Raw genomic sequence first — 20,550 nt, 5'->3', positions numbered from 1 at the left:
GGTTCTGGTTCAGGGTCTCTCCCAAGGTTGCAATGGAGATGTCAGCGGTGGCTGCAGCCAGATGAAGTTTTGATTGAAGCTGGGCTGGGGAATTCATGTCCCTCACATGGCTGCTGGCAAGGATGGCTAGCCCATTTTAGAAAATGGACAAATATATAAACACCCCAGGGTGCCTAGTTAAATGTGAATTTCAGTTAGACAACAAATAATTTTGTAATAAAAGTCTGTAATATTTGTGACATACTTATACCATTATTCATTGTTTATCAGAAATTTAAATTGAATCAGCATTCTTCTTTTTAATCCAACAACCTTAGTGGCAGTAGACCTTTGTTCTTTGCCATGTGGGCTTCTCCAAAGGGCTGTTTTAGTGTCCTTATGGCCAGCTTCTCTGGGAACAAGTGACAGAGAGGTGGAAACTGCATTGTCTTTTTGATACAGTCTCAGAAGTCACATGTCATCGTTACTGCCAATTTCTATTGGTCACATAGACCAATTCTCATTCATTGTAGGAGGGAATTACACAGGGTCTGATCCTAGGGTGCCATCTTGGAGGCTGCGTCCCACATCTACATTGTGGGACTTGAGGGCTGCTGGTAAGATCGCCCTTAGTCTCCAAATATTATCTATTTGTGTAAGGCAGAATTCTAAAGCAACCCCTACGGAGTTATACTCATGTATAATACCTTCTCCTTGAATGCAGGCAGAGTCTGGCACTTGCTTCTAGCCAACATAATAAGACAAAGGTAATGAGATGTCACTCCCTTGATTAGGTTATATTATATGGCAAAGGTAATAGGGTTTCATTTTCATAATTCTTTTATATGAATCCCTTTTAGCCTACTAGAGCAAGAGACTCTCCCTCGCTGGCCTTGTTGGTTGCTCCCCAGCTCCTTGAAGGAGCTGCCATGTTGTGAGGCCTGCCAGAGGGTTGGTGTGTGACAAGATGGGTAGACTCTAGAGAGTGGCCCTCAGCTGACAGTCAATGAGAAACTGGTGGTCTCAGTTTTACAGTGGCTTGGAAGTAAATTCAGCCACTCACCATATGAGCTTGGGAGAGGGCCTTGAGACTCTCAAGAGGAACGAAGCCCTGGCCACACCTTGATTATACCTTTGTGAGACCCTGAAGTAGAGGATCCAGCTAATCTGTACCCAGGGTTGTGATGCACAGAAACTGTGAGCAAATAAGTGCGTGTGTGTGTTTTTTTAAATATTTTTATGTCTTTATTTTATATTGAAAGGGAGAGAATGGGGGGGGTCAGAGAGAGAGACACACACACACACAGAATCTGAAGCAAGGCTCCAGGTTCTGAGCTGTCAGCACAGAGCCCGACGCAGGGCCTGAACCCATGCACTGTGAGATCATGACCTGAGCCGAAGCTGGATGCTTAACTGACCGAGCCACCCAGGCGCCCCAAGTGTGTGTTGTTTTAAGCCGCTGAGTTTGTGGGCATTTGTTACAAAGCAATAGATAACTAGTTTACCCTTCTATCTTTCTCACTGTACTGGGGCTGATATTCTAACCTTCGGAGAGTATTAATTATTTTTTTAAATTTATTTTTATGTTTTTTATTTTTTATTTTTGAGAGACAGACAGACAGACAGCACGAGCAGGCGAGGGTCAGAGAGAGAGGGAGACACAGAATCTGAAGCAGGCTCCAGGCTTTGAGCTAGCCCCTGATGTGGGGCTCGAATCAACGAACCGTGAAATCATGACCTGAGCCGAAGTCGAACGCTCAACCGACTGAGCCACCCAGGCACCCCAGGAGAGTATTAATTATTAAAACCGACTTCCTTCTCATGCCCTCTATTAAACTTTGTGCACTTTCACAATGTGCTGGAAAAGATACATAAAGCCAATTTGCAAAACCTGACCAAACAAGTAGCTGTAATTAAATGCGGAGAGTTGTTAAGATAGGTGAACAACAGCGGACGTTGACTTCACAGCAGGATGAGCTAAAATAGTGTAGGAATTCAGGAAACAGCTTCTGGAGAAAGTGACATTAAAAGTTGGAAGAGCAATGTTTACTTAGACAAAAAGGAGAGATGCAGGGTATGAAGGCAGAGAATTTTTACAAAGGGTGAACTATTGTGGTATGGCAGAAAAAGTGCATAAATCCTAAGTGTGTAGATTGACATATTTTCACAAAGTAAACACCCATGTAACTTTCACTTGGATCAAGAAACAATGTTACCTGCCCCCTAGAACCCTCCCTGTGCCCCATTCCAGAGAGGGACCTGCCCTTTTTCTCCACAGGGGTAATTCTGTCCTAAATTGCAACATCACAGTTTCGTTTTTTGACTATTTTTATACCTTATATACTTGGGCTAATATAGCACATGGTCTTCTTTACCTGGCTTTCCTCCCTGGGGTTATGTTTGGAGGGCTCATTCATGTTGTCACATATACTTTTGTCTCCTGGCTGCATCGTGTTGCCCTTTAAGAGGATCCCACATTTATTCATGTTCATGTGGATGATCTGGGTTGTTTCCCATGTGGAATGATTGTCCATCGTGCTGCTGTGAACGTCGTTGCGTGTGGCTCTAGTGAGCAACAGCATATGTTGAGTAGGTACCTAGGAGTGGAATTGGGTTATAGTATGAAGGCACTGGACTTTTGAAATCAAGGAGTGAGGCATCGAATGTGGCTTACAGGGAACCAAGCAGTTTAGTGCCAGTCTGTCTTTCCAAGCTTGGTTTAGACCACTCTCTGAAATACAAGAGAGTAGTCTAAATGGATACCAGGAAGAAAGGCCAGTTCTAGATTACTCACTGGCCTGCAAACCATGTTCAATTTGGACTTTATCTCGAGGAGCCCTTAAAGAGTTAAAATGAGTAAAAGATCAAAATTCATTTTTTTCAATCCTTAAACATTTATTTACCTCTAATTAGTTACTAAACACAATGCTAGACATTGAAGTAACACCAAAAATATCCAAACAGAGTTCATATCTTCTGGCTACAGTTTGAAGAATCAATTGAAAGGAGGCAAGCTTGATGTGTGCAGACCAATGGACTGCTCTTTCAGTGGTTGTGAACCACTAAAATATTTGATCTTTTATGGGTTTATTGAGTCTGGTATTGATGTTTTCTGAAGTGAAGGGCCTTGCATTGAATCATTGTTTTTTCCTGGCTCAGTCAGAGGTCTTAACTGGCATTTTTCACTGAAGAAATAGGGCAGCCAGCGGAGCTGCGGGTTTGCTTTTGTTGGCTGGCATGCTCTCCTGTAGTAGTCGTGCACTCTGCAAATGCTCCTGTAAAGAAAACAAGAAAAGCCTGAGGGCCACTGTCCTGATGGGGCCTTCGACCATAGTAGCATTGCTGGCTGTGGAGGAAAACATGACTCCAACACTTTAGTGATAGGAATGCAGACTAATGCTTGGGCCAGGAGGGCATCCTTGATTCTCTCTGGTAGACGTGTGTGGTCAACACACCCTCCTCTGTACACTGAGACAGATCTAGCCAGAATGCCCCTTTCCCCATGTCATGACGAGGCTTCCCCAATCGTGCTCTCTTTAATTGTCCCCACCGAAGTTTAACCATCACATCTACACTTGCTCACTCTCTTTATAGAAAGCTAACTCTCTAAATTGGTATATGCTCATCGTCTCCAGCAAGGATTGTGCCTGCCTGAGACCTGTTCCCGGTCTGTTCCCCATGTGCCCACCATCTGCCTTCCACCCTCCCCTTGTTTGTCCTGGCCTTTCGTGACCTTTCTCACCACTCTACAGCCATTCACTAAATCCCATCTGTTCAACCTCAGAAAACCCTCTTATGACCAGTCGTTTGCTTTCCACACCTCCTGGTGACTGTCTAGCCCTGTTTCAGGCTTTTGAATGACCCCAACTGACCGCCCTGCTCATTCTCTCTAGCCTGCTTCATTTCTTTCATATGTCCAGAAATAAGTGTCTTTTTGACACTTTTCTTCCAGCTGTAACCACAGGTAGGGTTCACTCTTAGAGATTCTGAGACTGTTGCTGTTCATTCTATTCAACTTATGATCCCTGACCGGGAAAGTGATGAGATGCATAGGCCCAGAATGGATCCTATTTCCTTGAGACTCATCAAAAGAGGCAATTGTTTCTTAGCCTTCTAAAAGCTCAGTCTTTGCCCAGATCTCACAGTCATGCCGCTAATCCATTGTCTACACACCTTCCTCCAATGTGCAGATGCTTAAGGATTAGGACTCCCCTCAGACCTGTTCATGATGTGTCATTCATTGTTCGTAACACTACCATCTACTTCTACCAGCACTGTGTCCCCAACTCCTTATAATCTCTTACCATTATAATCAGTCATGAACTTCTGTCCATTCTGTTTCCAGAGCTTGTCTTGGGGCACCTGGATGGCTCAGTTGGTTAAGCATCCAATTCTTGGTTTCGGCTAAGGTCATGATCTCACAGTTCATGGTCAAGCCCCAGGTCAGACTCTGCACTGATGGTGCAGTTATCTGTTATCTCATGCCAGCCTTTTTTCTCCATCTCTTCTTTCATGCCTTAATTCAAACCCTCATCATCTCTTGAATCGTTTGTATCTGACCTCCCTGCCACCATTCCCCCTTCAGTAATTATTTACCATTATCCAGACGCTTTCTCAAATACTAGACTGCTATGTTACTCTTAAAACCCCCCTAAGATTACCCCTATAAGGTTACATATTTTGTGGCTATTTAATAATATTCCATTGTATGATTTACTACATTTTGTGTAGCCATTTACCACTGATGAACACTTCAGTTGTTTCTAGCTTTTGGTGATCATAAATAGTGCTGCTATAAATATTGGTGCACAAGTTTTTATTTGAATACCTGCTTTCAGTTCTTTTGGGTAGATACCTAGGAGTGGAATTGCTGGGTCATATAGTAATTATATGTTTAACTTTTTGAGGAGCTGCCATACTGTTTTGCATAGGAGCTGCACCATTTTACATTTCTACCAGCAATGCATGAGGGTTTTGATATCACCACATCCTTGCCAACACTTGTTATTTTCTGTGTTATTTTTATTATAGCCATCTGGGTGGTATCTCATTGTGGTTTTGACTTGCAACTCCTTAATGACTAGTGATATTGAGCACCTTTTCCTTATGGGCCATTGGTGTATCTATTTTTGAGAAACGTTTGTTCAGAACAAGCCTTTTGCTCATTTACCCTTACGATTGTCTTTTTGTATTGTGTCTGAGTTCTAATTACGTTCTGGATATGGACTCTTATCAGGTACAGTAAAACCTTGGATTGCAAGTAACTTGTTCTGCAAATGTGACCCTGAATGAGCAAACGTTTCTAATAAATTTTAACTTGGTAAACAAGTGATGTCTTGCAATATGAATAGTACATGATCACAACTGAGCCAATGGTTCTGCTGTCTCTCTTTCTGCGGGATTGTGGGTGATCATCTCCATGCGCAGATGCTTGGTCTCAGGCTGTGGTGTTTGGCAGAAATCAGAGATTTTTCAGAATGTTGTAAGGTGCTAACAACTGACACTAGTGTATTTTTTTTTCACTTCAAAGCACCTATGGACAGTCCTTTGCTTTTCCAGACAAGAGTAAGCTTAGGAATGCTTTGCTTCATTCTAGGTCAGGCTGCCTGCAGATATAGACCCTTTCCTCTGCTGCCTTATTGCCAGTTACATTAACTACAGTCTATGACAAGAGTTGATGAATACTGTCCTGTAGTCAGCATCCATGCCAATGAATACAATGACCCCCATGCAGAAAAAGGTTGAAAAGAAAGGCAGTAAGAAGAAGAAGATGATTACAATGGAAGTTAAGAAGGAAATCATCGAGAAGTACAAACAAGGTATGCGAGTGGCTGAAATGGCAAGATTTGATAAGAAGTCTACATCAACCATTTGTACAACATTAAAGAAAGAAGAAAAAAGGGGACTAGATGCAGCAAAAGGAGTCAGAGAGTATCAAAGCAATGGCCACATGTTTTGGAAGATTTAGACAAGTTGTTTCTGGTTTGGATAAATGAGAAACAACGAGCAGGTGACTGTGAGAACATTATATACGAGAAGGCAAAGGCCTTGTACACCGACCTCATAAGTAAACTGCCAGGCATGTCAACAGAAAACGAAGAAGGCTTCATGGTAAGCAGGGGATGGTTTGAAAACTTTAAGAGGAGAAGTATCATCCATAGTGTTGTAAGAAACGGAGAGGCTGTGAGTTCGGATGCTAAGGCAGCCGAGACGTTTGCTACCAAGTTCCAGAAGCTCATGGTTTCCAAGCATTACCTGCTGGAACAAGTTTTTAACTGCAGTGAGATGGGGGCTCTTTTGGAAAAAGATGACAAAGAGGACCTACATTACAGAAGAAGAGAATTCAATGCCCGGTTACTAGCCTATAAAAGACGACTCACACTCTTGTTTTGTGCTAATGTAAGTGGGGATTTCAAAGTCAAGTCCCTGATCGTGTATCATTCTGAGAATCCATGAGCTTTCAAGAAATGCAAGGTGCAGAACAGCCAGTTCAACATCATGTGGAGCTCCAACAGCAAGCTTGGGTCACTCGTATCTTATTCATTGAGTGGATCAATGAAGCCTTCGGTCCAGCAGTGAAGAGATACCTTTTAGGAAAGAATCTGCTGCTCAAAGCCTTGCTGGTTATGGATTATGCTCCTGCTCATCCTCCGGGCTTTGAGGACGACTTACTGGAGGAATTCGAGTTCATTAAGATTTGAGGACAACTTACTGGAGGAATTCCAGTTCATTAAGGTCAAGTTCCTTCCTCCCAACACCACTCCAATCCTCCAGCACGTGGATCAGCAGGTCATTTCAAACATTAGAAAGCTTTACACCAAAGCTCTATTTCAGCAATGCTTCAAGGTGACTGAAGGAACAAACTTTACCTTCTGAGAGTTTTGGAAAAGTCATTTCCACATCATGAACTGTCATGCTCTGGGTCTAAGGTTTTCTCTTGTCTTTTCCCAGACATCAGTTATCTCTGACAATGAACTGCCTCAAATCATCGATAAAGCCTGGGATGGAGTTGCCAAGAGAACACTCAGTTCTGCTTGGAGAAGACTGTGGCCTGATTGCATTCTTGGGCATGACGTAGAGGGGCTTGCTCATGGACAGGAGCCACCACTTGTCAATGAGTTGTGCCCTTGGGAAAGACCAGGGGACTTCAGGTGAATGAGGATGATATACCAGAGATTGTGGAGGAACATGGCCAGGAGCTGACCTCTGGTGAACTGACGGATCTGCATCGTGAGCAACAGCAAGAGGTTATGTAGGAGGTCTCATCTGCAGAGGAAGAGAAAAAGGCAGAGGAATCCATCACTTCATATGAGATTAGGGAGATGAGTACAATATGGGAAACCATGCAAAATGCTATAGAAAAGCATCACCTGAATAAGGCTGTAGTAGTGTGAGTGATGAATCTGTTTAACGACAATGCAATGTCACATTTCCACAAAATCCTCAAAAGGAGGCAAAAGCAAGTGTCATTGGATAGGTTCTTTGCTAAAGTTGCAAGAAAAGAAAAAGATTCCATTGAGCCAATAGATAACAGTGATTCTGTTAGTGATGGTGAAAGTCGTTGTACACAATAACCCTACTCTTGCTTGTCTTGCTCACACCAGCCACGAAGGTTTTCAAAGGTAAGTGCAAATTCATTTGTTTATTTTTATTTATATTTTGTATTTTCTTTATTATTTTATATTATGTTACAGTATTGTAATCATTTTTATATGAATATTTTTTGGGTTGTGGAATGAATATTCTTAGTTTCCATGATTTCTTATGGGGAAATCTGCTTTGATATACAAGTGCTTTGAATTAGAAGCATGTTTCTGGAAGGAATTATGCTCACAAACCAAGGTTTTACTGTATGTGATTTGAAAATATTTTCTTCCCATTCTGCAAGTTATCTTTTTACTTTAGTGATAGTGTTTTTTGATGCATAAAAGTTTTAATTTTGATGAAGTCTAATGAACCTGTTCTTTCTTTTGTTGCTTTTGCTTTTGGTGCCATAACTAAGAATCTATTGACAAATCCAAGGCCAGACTAACTTTTAAATTTCCATTCCCTACCACGAACCGTTATCCTATAGTTTACCCAGAGTGAATGTCTAGTAAATTCCTGGAAAGGCTTTTCTATTCCTTCCAAATCCAATTCAGATATCACCTCAGTGAATTGCCAGTAGCCACAGAGAGTGTTACCTATTTAAATACCTCCCTCCTTCAGGTGCTGAGCCGATCTCACCTGGTGTATATAAATGTATCCGTGTCTTTCTTTCCTTTTAAGATCGTGGTGCTTTGAGCACAGGGATGAATTTTATTATGCTCTGAAGCCTGTGCCTTTAGTAAACGCTCAATGTTTGTGGAGTAGATGAACGAATGAGCAGTTATGAGAAACAATGCATTTTCTTGTTACATAGCTTTAAAGGCACTCCTGGCATCCCAGAAGTTTTGTGGAGGTGGAGATAGATTTCCCACTGCACGGGTCAGACAGATGGAAGGGTGACTGAAATACATGACATTATCATTTGGCACTGAACACCCAGCAAGGTTCTTCTTGTCTCACCTACCCCCTGTGGCCCTTTTTGTAGATCTTCCAATTCTCTAAGGCTCCCTGCCACCCTCTTTAAATGAGAAGCCAGGACAGGGGAGTCTCAGATAAGATCTAATGTAGGCTTCATATTTATAAAGGGATAACCCCATTTATTTGAAGCTAGGGACATGCTATTAATAAGGGGGGAAAAGTCATTATTGGAGTTAGGAACTCTTTCATCGAAATATATAAAAAATGAGCACTGTCCAGCTGCCTGAATTTTAATCTGTTTTCTGATTCCAAATGCAGTCGTAATAAGACACAAGACTACCTTTACCTTGGTTTTGTTTTTTCTCTCCCCTCTGTTCCTCTTCAGCATCCCATGCTTTCTCTTATTCTGCCCTTTTATCTCAGTATTGGGTCAATCAGAGAGACGATGCTTTCAGTGAAATACCATTTTGTGGACGTAATGGTTTTTGTAGTTCATGAGGGTAGAAACATCATTTTTCAGAGGAGCAAGATCCACCTGTCTACACTGATAGAGGTCTTCTTAGGTTGTGATGAGAAGTGGCCCTGACTTTCTACTTGGGGAGCCGTGACTTCACAGAGGAGCCACACTCTTTGTGGTGATAAGCTCATAGCCCATTGTGAAATAGCATCTATGCCTATGTGGCCATGTCACAACATAACCTTTGTAGTGTCCCACATTAGTTCTACATAATTAATTCCAGGAATTCACAAAAAGCCCTCATGCTCTTAGAGGAAGATAGCCTGTTCTCTAGCCATGGTAGGAGTCCAACCCCAGAACAAGAATTGAAGCTGTCCTGTCTGCCTTACCTTATCTTTCTGAAAGCCAACCCCTCGGTGTCAGTCTCACACTTTTACAGTCTTCTGATGGGAAGCTGCTGACTTTGAACATGTTTTTGGGTTTTTTTTAAATTTTTTATTATTTATTTTTGAGAGACAGTGCAAGCAGGGAGGATCAGAGAGAGAGGGAGATACAGAATCTAAAGCAGTCTCCAGGCTCTGAGCTAGCTGTTAGCACAGAGCCTGACATGAGGCTCGAACCCACAAACCATGAGATCATGACCTGAGCTGAAGCCAGACACTTAACCGACTGAGCCACCCAGGCGCCCCTGAACATGTTTTTAAGACTGACCACTCCTGTCTCTCTGACAATGTAATCTCAAAATAGACCCATCCCCTAAATCAGCAGAGCAAAACTGCCTGACCAGCAAAACTCTCTTACTTAAGTAAGAACTAAATTTAGCCTTTTGATTTCAGAAATTGTGTCATGGGTTTATTCTTTGTCAGTTTTCCACTACCTCTCAAATATCTACATATGCCAGTATTAGTGTCCAATCATCTATGCTGTATATGATATTTCATGCTGAAGATGATAGTTATCAAGCCTAGAGGTGTATCCATGCTATATATATGATCCTAAGTCTTGTAGTTATTGGCATAAATAAAGGTATATTTTACATAGTCACAGGTTAAGAGAGTTACTATGCCTAAGGGGATTGGATACACATTTCATTTATCCAAAATTTAAACCCTTTCTGTTCTTTCAGTTCGATTTTCTTGATTATAGGTTAGAAAAGTTGAGTTTTCAGGGCACCGGGGTGGCTCAGTTAGTTAAGTGTCTGACTCCTGATTTTGGCTCAGGTCATGGTCTCACAGTTTGTGAGGTTGAGCCCCACATCAGGCTCTGCACTGACAGTGAGGAGCCTGCTTGAGATTATCTCTCTCTTCCTCTCTGCCTCAGCCCCCCCCCCCCCGCTCATGTGCTTGCTCTCTTTCTCTCCCAAAATAAAAAAAGAAACAAAAAAAAGTCGAGTTTTCAAACTCATGGTTCTTGAGCCTAATTTAGCATGTGAATGTGCTCTTAAAAATACTTAAAACAACAAGTAGAGAGTCTGGAAATTTCACACCTAAGTCTAGGTTTCCATATTTTCCTGGGGAAAAATGGTAAATTTGGTATTGCAGAGCCTCCACTGCTGCATGGCAGCACTCAGCAAAATGAAGGAGCTGCTACTATTTGTAAAATGGGTGAAGGTCCCTCCTTTCTCACGGTCTCAGTCCTCCCTGTCCCTGCCCCAACAGAGAGAAAGATCCTCAGTGGCCCTTCATCAGCTCTCTCGTCTGTCTTACAATAGGGACCTATTCCTCTACACAGACCTCTCTGTCATTTAATGTTTGTGTTCACTGCATTATAGCTTCAGAGAGTAAGCATTACAGTTCCTTTATAGGCTTTTAAATTTGACCCCTTGACCAATAAAAAAAAGTCAGGGTAACAAACCATTTACAAAGCAGCTTGTGTTATAAGCCCTTTTCCCTCAGCGGTGTGACAGCTTGTCTTCAGATTCTTTCAAGGTTATAAATTTAAGTGTTTATACCTCACTGTTTTAGAGGCTTTTGTCTTTTCTCATTTCTTCCATCAATAGCATATTCTTTCTTCCTTAAAAAAATTGTCATCCCCTGTGTTTAGCTGCTGTGATAGACTATAAAAATGGCCACAAATTATTCTACTTTTTCTACCCAGTGATCTATGCAAGTCTTCTCCCGTGCTGACTCTGAGCCTTGTGACTTCCTTTGGCCAATGGGTTGTGAACAAACATGATGCAAGCAAAGGCTTGCAAAATGTTGGTGCACTGGGGCTTGCTCCCTTGCTGAGCTTCAGAACTGTGACCACTACCATGTGTGTGAGCCCAGGTTAGCTCACTAATGCAGATGATGAAAGATGAAAGATGGCTACGTTGTCCTTAGCACCCTGGATCACATCCATCTAAATGCTAGACATATGAGAGAGCGCATCCTAGACCATCCAGCCCCAGTCAGGCTGGGCCAAGTGAAAATAATCATTTAGCTTACCCACTGATTTGTGAGCAATGATTAATTTGTGTTGTAGTAAATGTTTGGTTTAAGTTGCTGTGTTTGGGGATGGTTTACTATATAGCAGAAACTAACAGATAACAGCCTAAATTAAGGAACACGCTATTAACAAAACAGACTTGCATTTTCCACAAATGTCAATATTATGAAAGAAAAAAAGACCAAAGAACTGTTCCAGATTGGAGGATAGCAAAGAAGCATGAAAATCCAATGTAATACATCATACTGGACTGGATCTTGGAGTGTGTGGGGGAAATGCTTTAAAAGGTATCGCTGGCACAATTGAAAAAAATGGAATGGGGACTATGGAAGAGATAATAGTATTTTCTCGAATTTGATGATTATATGGTGGTTGTGTAGGAAGCTACTGTTGCCCTCAGGAAATACACATTAAGGTGTTACGTGATAAAGTGGTGTGATTTATATTATCTACTCAGAGGAAAATACTAATAATGATATTCTCTCTGAAAGGATAGATAATAATACTAATAATGTACGTGTGGGAGAGAGGGAGAGAAGGAGGAAGAAGATGGAGGAGGAGAAGGAAGGTGGGAGAAAGGCAAAATTATAAAGCAACTGTAGCACATGTTAACAATTGATCAGTCTGGGTAAAGTTATATGGAAGTTCTTTACATGATTTTGTATCTTTAAGTTTTAAAGTCTCCAAGGCAAGGGAATTAAAAACAAAAATGAACAACTGGGACCTCATCAAGATAAAAAGCTTTTGCACTACAAAGGAAACAGTCAACAAAACTAAAAGGCAACCAATGAAATGGGAAAAAAATATTTGCAAATGACATATTGGATAAAGGGCTATATCCAAAATATAAAGAATCACCAAACTCTGTACCCAAAAAACAAATAATCCAGTGAAGAAATGGGCAGAAGACATGAATAGACAATTTTCCAAAGAGGACATCCAGATGGCCAACAGACATATGAAACCATGCCCAATGTCACTCATCATCAGGGAAATACAAATGAAAAACACACCGATATACCACCTCACACTGGTCAAAGTGGCTAAAATGAACAAATCAAGAGACTATAGATGCTGGCAAGGATGTGGAGACACAGAAACCCTCTTGGACTATTGCTGGGAATGCAAACTGGTGCAGCCATTCTGGAAAACAATGTGGAGGTTTCTCAAAAAATTAAAAATAGAACTCCCCTATGACCCAGAAATAGCACTGCTGGGGACTTACCCAAGGGATACAGGAGTGCTGATGCATAGAGGCACATGTACCCCAATGTTCACAGCAGCACTTTCAACAATAGCCAAATTATGGAAAGAGCCTAAATGTCCAAATGAAGGATGGATAAAGAAGATGTGATTTATATATATAATGAAATACTATTTGGCAATGAGAAAGAATGAAATCTGGCCATTTGCAGCAACATGGATGGAACTGGAGGGTATTATGCTTAGTGAAATAAGTCAGGCGGAGAAAGACAGATACCATATGTTTTCATTCATATGTGGATCTTGAGAAACTTAACAGAAGACCATGGGGGAGGGGAAGGCGAAAATAGTTAAGTAGAGGGAGGGAGGGAGGCCATGAGACTCTTAAATACTCAGAACAAACTGAGGGTGGATAGGGGGTAGAGGAGAGGGAACGGGGATTATGGGCATTGAGGAGGGCACTTATTGGGATGAGCACTAGGTGTTGAATGGAAACCAATTTGACAATAAATTATATTTTTAAAATAATAAATAAAAGATAAAGTGTTTCAAAAGAGGTAAAAAGGAAAACTCAACAATTGGGGAAGTAAAAAATTAACTGCTACAGCTTCCTTCAGAAACTTCCTAACAACATTATCTCAATAGATGTATTGAGAACAATGTGTTTTAGGCAAGAGTCAAGATACTTATTTATGTAGACATTGGACATTGGGGCTTATGATTGAAACAGAACATGGAGAGTGCTGGAATCATGTTCATTTTATGCCCAATACACGTGGAGATAAACAGAAGCCCTTTAAAAATATTAGGCAGTCAAAAGGATGCTAAATAGAGAAAAGAGGATCTGGATTTTTGTCTTCGTTCTGCTACAACTATATTTATGTTTTACAGCAAGTTACTCAACTCTTTTGGCCTCAATTTGCTTCCTAGATTCATTAGAAAGGTAATTTCTTAAGGTTCCTGTTGGTGCTAACATTTAGAAAATACAAAACCAAACCACGCGTGTTGGTCAGTGACTTCTAGTGTAGTCATCTTAGTGACCCTTTGTTATTATGTGATAACTACACACGATATGTATTTATGGTTATAGATGGGCGCCTTGTTAAATATATGGGTGTATAGAGAGCACAAGCTTGAGTCATTATGTGGTTGTCCCTGTAGAAGCTGGGCTATCTGGGATGACGTTAGCAGAGAAGATTTTTGCATGATCATGATGTTGGAAGCCTCTTTGGGTGATTCAGATTGAAAGGATTGGGATTGATAAGGATCAACTCCTTCCCCATTCACCCACATACACATAACCATAGTTCCCCAAGGTGACACAGGAAAGAAGAACCAGAGTGACAGAAATGACAGGGTGGCATATGGAATAGAAAGACACATTATAATCTGGAAGACATGTAGTTGATTGCCCATAGGGAAGACTTGTATTTTTAGCAGCACTAAAACTTAGCCCAAATAAGGCCAGTGTCGCTGTGGGAAGATGTCCTGGACACTTTTGTTATTTTGTTATTTTGTTATTGTCAGGGATCTTTAGGCCTATAACACCAAATGGCATGTTTAAGAAAAGTGGTAGATCTCTCTGGCTCTTGGTCCCCTCCAGCCTCATTCTGCATCCTCATCATCTCTCCTCCCTCTCTCTGGCTTGCTTTCACATATCTCCCCTCTTGCTCCTTTTAACTCTGTTTCTTCCTTTCCAAAGGCTGTAGGCACTCATGAGAAATATTTAAGCATGTTGGAAGTCTCTCAGGGGAAGGACGCTACTTTTAAAAACATTTTTTATTGATGTAAGTGTGCAGTTTAATGAATTTTCACAAACTGAATGTGCTCTGCAGCCAGCACCTCCCTCTGTCCAAAAGAGAACATCTCCTGCCTCCCACCAGCCATTCTCATGTCTGTTCCCATTCGGTAGCTTCCTCCAGGGTGGCCATCATTCTGACCACTAACAGGATAGATGACATTTGTCTTTTGGAACTTGATATGAATGGAATCCCACAGTAGGTATTCTCTTGGATCTGTCGTTCACTATGTGTGACATTGATCCATACTGTTGCACATAGCTGTAGTTTGTTCACGTAGTATTGCATGTAAGCTATACTATAATCTATCTGTCCATTCTGTTCTTAGTGAGCATATGCAATATTTTTGTATATTAGCTGTTGCAAATAGTACTTCTTTGATCATTCTGGTATTTAACTTTGGGTAAATATGGATTTGCATTGGGCATATTATCTGTCAGTGGAATTGCTGGGCCACAGGGGATGTGAGTATGTGCTCAACTTCTGTATATGCTGTGAGGACACTAGTTTGCAGGTGCCTTTTCTGGGCCAAGAACTTGCCATACCCTCTCTATACATCTTCACAAAATCCTTGCAGGATCTTATTACTGAGTTTATGCTGCTGCTTAAGACACTGAGGTGTAGAAGGGGTAAGTAAATTGAGGAATGTCCACTAGTGTTTGGGCGAGAGCAGAGATTAGAACTCAGCCTGACTTGACCTCAAGCCCTTTTCTGTATGATGCTCTCCCATAAGCTTCGGATCTCTGGTTTAGAACCACATGGGACTATTTTCATATGAATTAAGGATAAATGGCAGTGGCTTCCCAAGCACTGCTGTCTGTTTTATCGGTAACATTTCTAACTATAGAAACCTTTGCTGTGTGTATTGGCTATAAATGCTGGCAAAAGGAAAGGATGCAAAATGTTAGAAATCTGTGTTCTCTCTGTTCCAGAGTGAGGAAGAGATGGCTACCTGTTCCCCCAAAGGTTTGAGCTCCTTTTTCATAGTGTGGAGCCATTGCTAGCAAACCAGGAACTACATTTCATATCTTTCTTGTATCTAGTGGGACCTTGTGACAGGTTCTCACCATAGGAATGTGAATAATAGTGATGTGTGTCATCTCCTGGCATAAGTAGTTGAAAGCAGGTGTTCCTTCTTCCCCTTCTTTTTCTGCATGACAGACAGATACAGAAGATTCAGTATGGGCCTTTCAGCCCATGTGATGCCAGTGCCATCAAGGGAAGCTAGGTCCCAAATCACGGCTTCAAAGACAGGAGAACTGCCTGTCAGTCAAAAATGCCCATTTAGACTTTGCATGAGTATTGATAAACTTTTACTGTGTTAAGCCTCTGAGATTTGGGGGCCTGTTTGTTACAACATCTAATGTTACCTTAATTAATATGTCAGAGAAGTGTCCACGTTCCTCCCACCAGTTCCTTCTGCTTTCATCATTTGGATTCTGGTATTTCTTAACCCTGAAGACTTAAACCTCCCTCTCCTCACTGACTAGGATAATAGGAATTAAATGCTCCACTTTGCAGGGCTTTGATCCAGTTATCTTTGTGAATCATCTTCAGTCCTATTATTTATTGCATGTGCTATGACAGTGTTGTGTAATTTTATGTAATTTAGCCTTTGAACCTCTTTGTTCTTGGTGAAGGAAGTCATTAGAGAGTGAAAAAAGGCCTTTTCATGGCAACAATGGAAAATTTAGTGGCACCTCTTTTTATTTTATACATAACCGTGTATTTGCACAACTCTTTTATGCTTTTCAAACTCCAACCCACACAGAGCTTTGTGACATAGGACAGACAGCTTTTATTGTCCCCATTGGGCAGTTGAAGAAAATGAAGTGCAGAGAGGTTCAGTCATGCTGGACTAGAAACCAGACTTGTGACTCCAGTTCACTGTCCTTTTGGCCCTTCTCTGACGCCCCAATGTCTGTGTCAGGAGTCTGTGTCAAGAGTCAGGGAATTATCACGGAATCCACCAAGTCACATATGACAGGCTATTACATACGGGATTCTCCAGTCTAGGTCTAAAGAGTTAGTCATTTAAAGAAAATAATTTCTCAAGAATTTCTTTAAAGTTGGCATCTTGTGGGCTAAATTTACATGTTAGTTCCCAAAGCTTCATTACCTTGTCACAGGGCTGCGATGTACAGCTGTGTAGATGGGACAGGACACAACCATATCTGGCAACTCATATGGTCATACACTGGGTAATACAAATGCCACCAGATCCAGGTAGGGGTTTTGGTACGTTCTATGCACAGATACGAGTTCTGTATCTTTGGGTGTAAACACTTCCTCTTTCCTTCTGCTTCAAGACTATGAAACTAGCAAGTTTCCCGAATTCTGATGCCTACTGTCTCTTCCGGCCCACCCATGTTTCTTATTTTCTGATTCACTCTGGCTGTTTGCCATAAAGTCTTACACAGATGTTCCTTCCTTGGTTTGCCTGCCCACCAAGATTTGTCCTCCTTTCTCTGACTTCTCCTCTTTGTGAGTACCCTTTCCTTCCAAGGCCTCCCTATCCTAACCTTTCATATCAGCTTCAAGGTGATTGACCAAACGATGGGGATCTTGGTTCTTAGTACCCCTCCTGTGTGGTGCAGTCCCATCACTGTTTGTCTGTCTTGTACCCCACATGTGGAATGCCTTCCCTAATCCTCCCCACTCTCCTAGGCCCATCTTGAGCTTGACTTTCTACATTCTGGGTTCCTCCAGCCCTTCTGACATCCCTGTCCTCTAAACACTGTCACGGGATGTCATGGAAAGGTTCTGTGCTGGGAATCAGAAGCCCTGGGTTCTATCATGACACTTACATGGATCCTATGGCCCTGGGCAAGTCACTTAGCTCTTCTACATCTCAGTTTCCATTTCTATAAAGTGAAAGTGTTTGACTAATGACTTCAAAATTCCTTTACAGACAGCAACTCTCTAAATTTATGCTAGACTTGAACTGATGGGATCCAACCAAATTTTAGGTCTACACCCTATGTAGTTTACCTATAAACACAAGCATATTCAGAAAGTCTTGGTTCATTTCTAGGAAGTAAGTACCTAAGGATCCGAATCAGCCAAACTTTTGAGGGGAATAATTAAGTCATATATTTGTTCTTTCATCAGCATCTGTTTACTGATTGTATTAGTTATCTATTGCTGCAGAAGAAATTGCCTTCAAACTTAGCAGCTTAATACAACAAACATTTATTGTTCCCGTTTCTGTGCGTCGGGAACCTGTGCATGGCTTAGCTGGGTCCCCCGGTTCAGAGTCTCTTACAAGGCTGAAATCAAAGTGTTGGCCAGGACTGCAATCAACTCAAGGCTCAACTGGTGGAGGATTTGTTTCCAAGCTCATTTATATGATTGCTGGCAGAATTTGGTTCCTCGCAAGCCTCATAGGTCTGAGGACCTCGGTTCCTTGCTGGTCACTGGCCAGAGTACTCCCTCAATTTCTTGCCACATATACCTCTCCATCATGCATTTCAAAAGAAGGCAGCTTGCTTCTTCAGAGCAAACAGGCAATAAGACCCAGAAAGAGCAAAACAGAAGGCACAGTCTTTTGTGGCCTGATCTTGAGAGAGACATCCTGTCACCTTTGCCATATTCTCTTTATTAGTGGAGGCCAACAAATGGCTGTCAGCTCTTTCCATTGAATTGGGAGCCAATTGAAAAATCAGAAAAAGAGGTGAGGCAAATGGGAGGCTGAAAATGATGACATCTTTTGCTTAACATTGATTTTCTGTTAATGAAATCAGATGTTCTACACAAAAATGTTAAAGGAGCCCTTTTCCCATTATTTTAAATGGGAAAAATTACTATGCATTACAAATCACCTCAAGCCCCCAAGGAACCCAAACATCAAAATGCCCATATATAAAGAACAAACTGTCATATCATAAGGTAAAATACTTAAAACATTGCTTTGTTGATACCAAATAATGAATATGGTTGTTAATGAGCAGCTGCTTTGTCCACAGCCATGTCTTCTGAGCGCCAGCAATATTCTAGCCACACATCCCTCTGTTGACAGTCTGGAGCACTTCAAAATATCTATGCGTGCTTCTGGTCCATCTAAACTTGATTTATTCTAAATGCCAATTGTATTAGGAGTGAAGCTTGAGATGTTTCCCATACGCTCTTTTGTTAAAAAGGTTATATTGATTTTTTTAAGGCATAAATGTAATTTTGTAATACAACCCCCATTCCCCTGAAAAGTACTTAGGTGAAGTTTGGATATTAAAATTCAAGAGGCATTTTCCTGAGAAAACATTAACCAGAGACACATTCTGTGTGGTACAGGTGTGTCGCTTTTATTGTAAATAGTGCCAATATTGGGAAATGTGATTTATATCTGTGGGTGAGCAGGCTCTAAAAGTCTGCACTCTAGAATTAGTCAGACTTACTGTTGAGTCATAGATCATGCTAGAGAACCGTGGGCTTTCCCTTAAGGGAAATGTTGAAACCATTTCTTCCATGGACAATATTTCCATTATGTTGAAAACGTATGGCAAGACTAGAGCACAACATGCAATTTTGGAGAATTGGCCATCCCCCAAGAGAAAGGAAAGGGGAGGTGGGAGCAGGAAAATACCTTCAAATGCCACAGTCAGATCCAGTCACGTTTCTCATCCAGGGAGAGTCAGAGAGGAGCCAGAAGAAACACCCTAGTGAGGTCCCTCCACATATAGAGAAACCACCAAGTTTGGGAAACAAGCCCTTTATTGTAGGTTCTAATAGTTTACGTGCATGAATCTCACAAGGGCATTGCAAATTAGATACTGCTATCATTATTGCCATTATAGGTGGGGAAACTGAGAATTTGAGAGGTCAATCAACACATCAAAGAAACAGGAACGAAAAGTGATAAATTTGAGACTTGAACCCAGGCATATCTGGTGCTAAACCCTATGTTTTTAACCACAGAGTAATAATACCTTACCACTTTGCTTAACATTTTATTTTATTTTTTAAAATATTTTATTGTCAAATTGATTTCCATACAACACCCAGTGCTCTTCCCCACAAGTGCCCTCCTCCATCAAAACCACCTCTTTTCCCCCCTCCCCCTTTCCCTTCAACCCTCAGTTCATTTTCAGCATCAATAGTCTCTCAAGTTTTGCATCCCTCTTTCTCCCCAACTCTCTTTCCCTCTTTTCCTCCCCCTGGTCTTCCATTAGGTTTCTCCTGTTTTCCTGTTAGACCTATGAGTGCAAACATAGGGTATCTGTCCTTCTCTGCCTGACTTATTTCGCTTAGCATGACACCCTCGAGGTCCATCCACTTTCCTAGAAATGGCCAGATTCTTTCTCATTGCCATGTAGTACTCCATTGTGTATATATACCACATCTTCTTGATCCACTCATCAGGTGATGGACATTTAGGCTCTTTCCATGTTTTGGCTATTGTTGACAGTGCTGCTATGAACATTGGGGTACATGTGCTCCTATGCATCAGCATTTCTATATCTCTTGGGTAAATCCCTAGCAGTGCATTGCTGAGTCATAAGGGAGTTCCATGGATAGTTTTTTGAGGAACTTCCACACTGTTTTCCAGAGCCGCTGCACCACTTTACATTCCCACCAATAGTGTAGGAGGGTGCCCATCTCTCCACACCCTCGCCAGCATCTATAGTCTCCTGATTTGTTCATTTTAGCCACTCTGACTGGCGTGAGGTGGTATCTCAGTGTGGTTTTGATTTGTGTTTCCCTGATGATAAGTGATGTTGAGCATCGTTTCATGTGCCTGTAGGCCATCTGGATGTCTTCTCTGGAGAAATGTCTGTTTATGTCTTCTGCGCATTTTTTCACTGAGTTATTTGTTTTGTGGGTGTGAAGTTTGGTGAGTTCCTTGTATATTTTCAATACTAGGCCTTTATCTGATATGTCATTTGCAACTATCTTTTCCCATTCTGTCGGTTGCTTATTAGTTTTCTTGATTGTTTCCTTTGCACGCAGAAGCTTTTTATCCTGATGAGGTCCCAAGAGTTCATTTTTGCTTTCATTTTCCTTGCCTTTGGGGATGTGTCGAGTAGGAAATTGCTGCAGTGGAGGTCTAGGAGGTTTTTTCTTACTTTCTCCTTGAGGGTTTCGATGGTTTTCTGTCTCACATTCAGGTCCTTGGCCATTTTGAGTTAATTTTTGTGTGTGGTGTACGAAAGTGGTCTAGTTTTATTCTTCTGCATGTTGCTGTCC

This window comes from Suricata suricatta, chromosome X, assembly GCF_006229205.1.
Source record: "Suricata suricatta isolate VVHF042 chromosome X, meerkat_22Aug2017_6uvM2_HiC, whole genome shotgun sequence".
Taxonomy (NCBI): Eukaryota; Metazoa; Chordata; class Mammalia; order Carnivora; family Herpestidae; genus Suricata; species Suricata suricatta.
Note: the sequence above shows the minus strand (reverse complement) of the source record.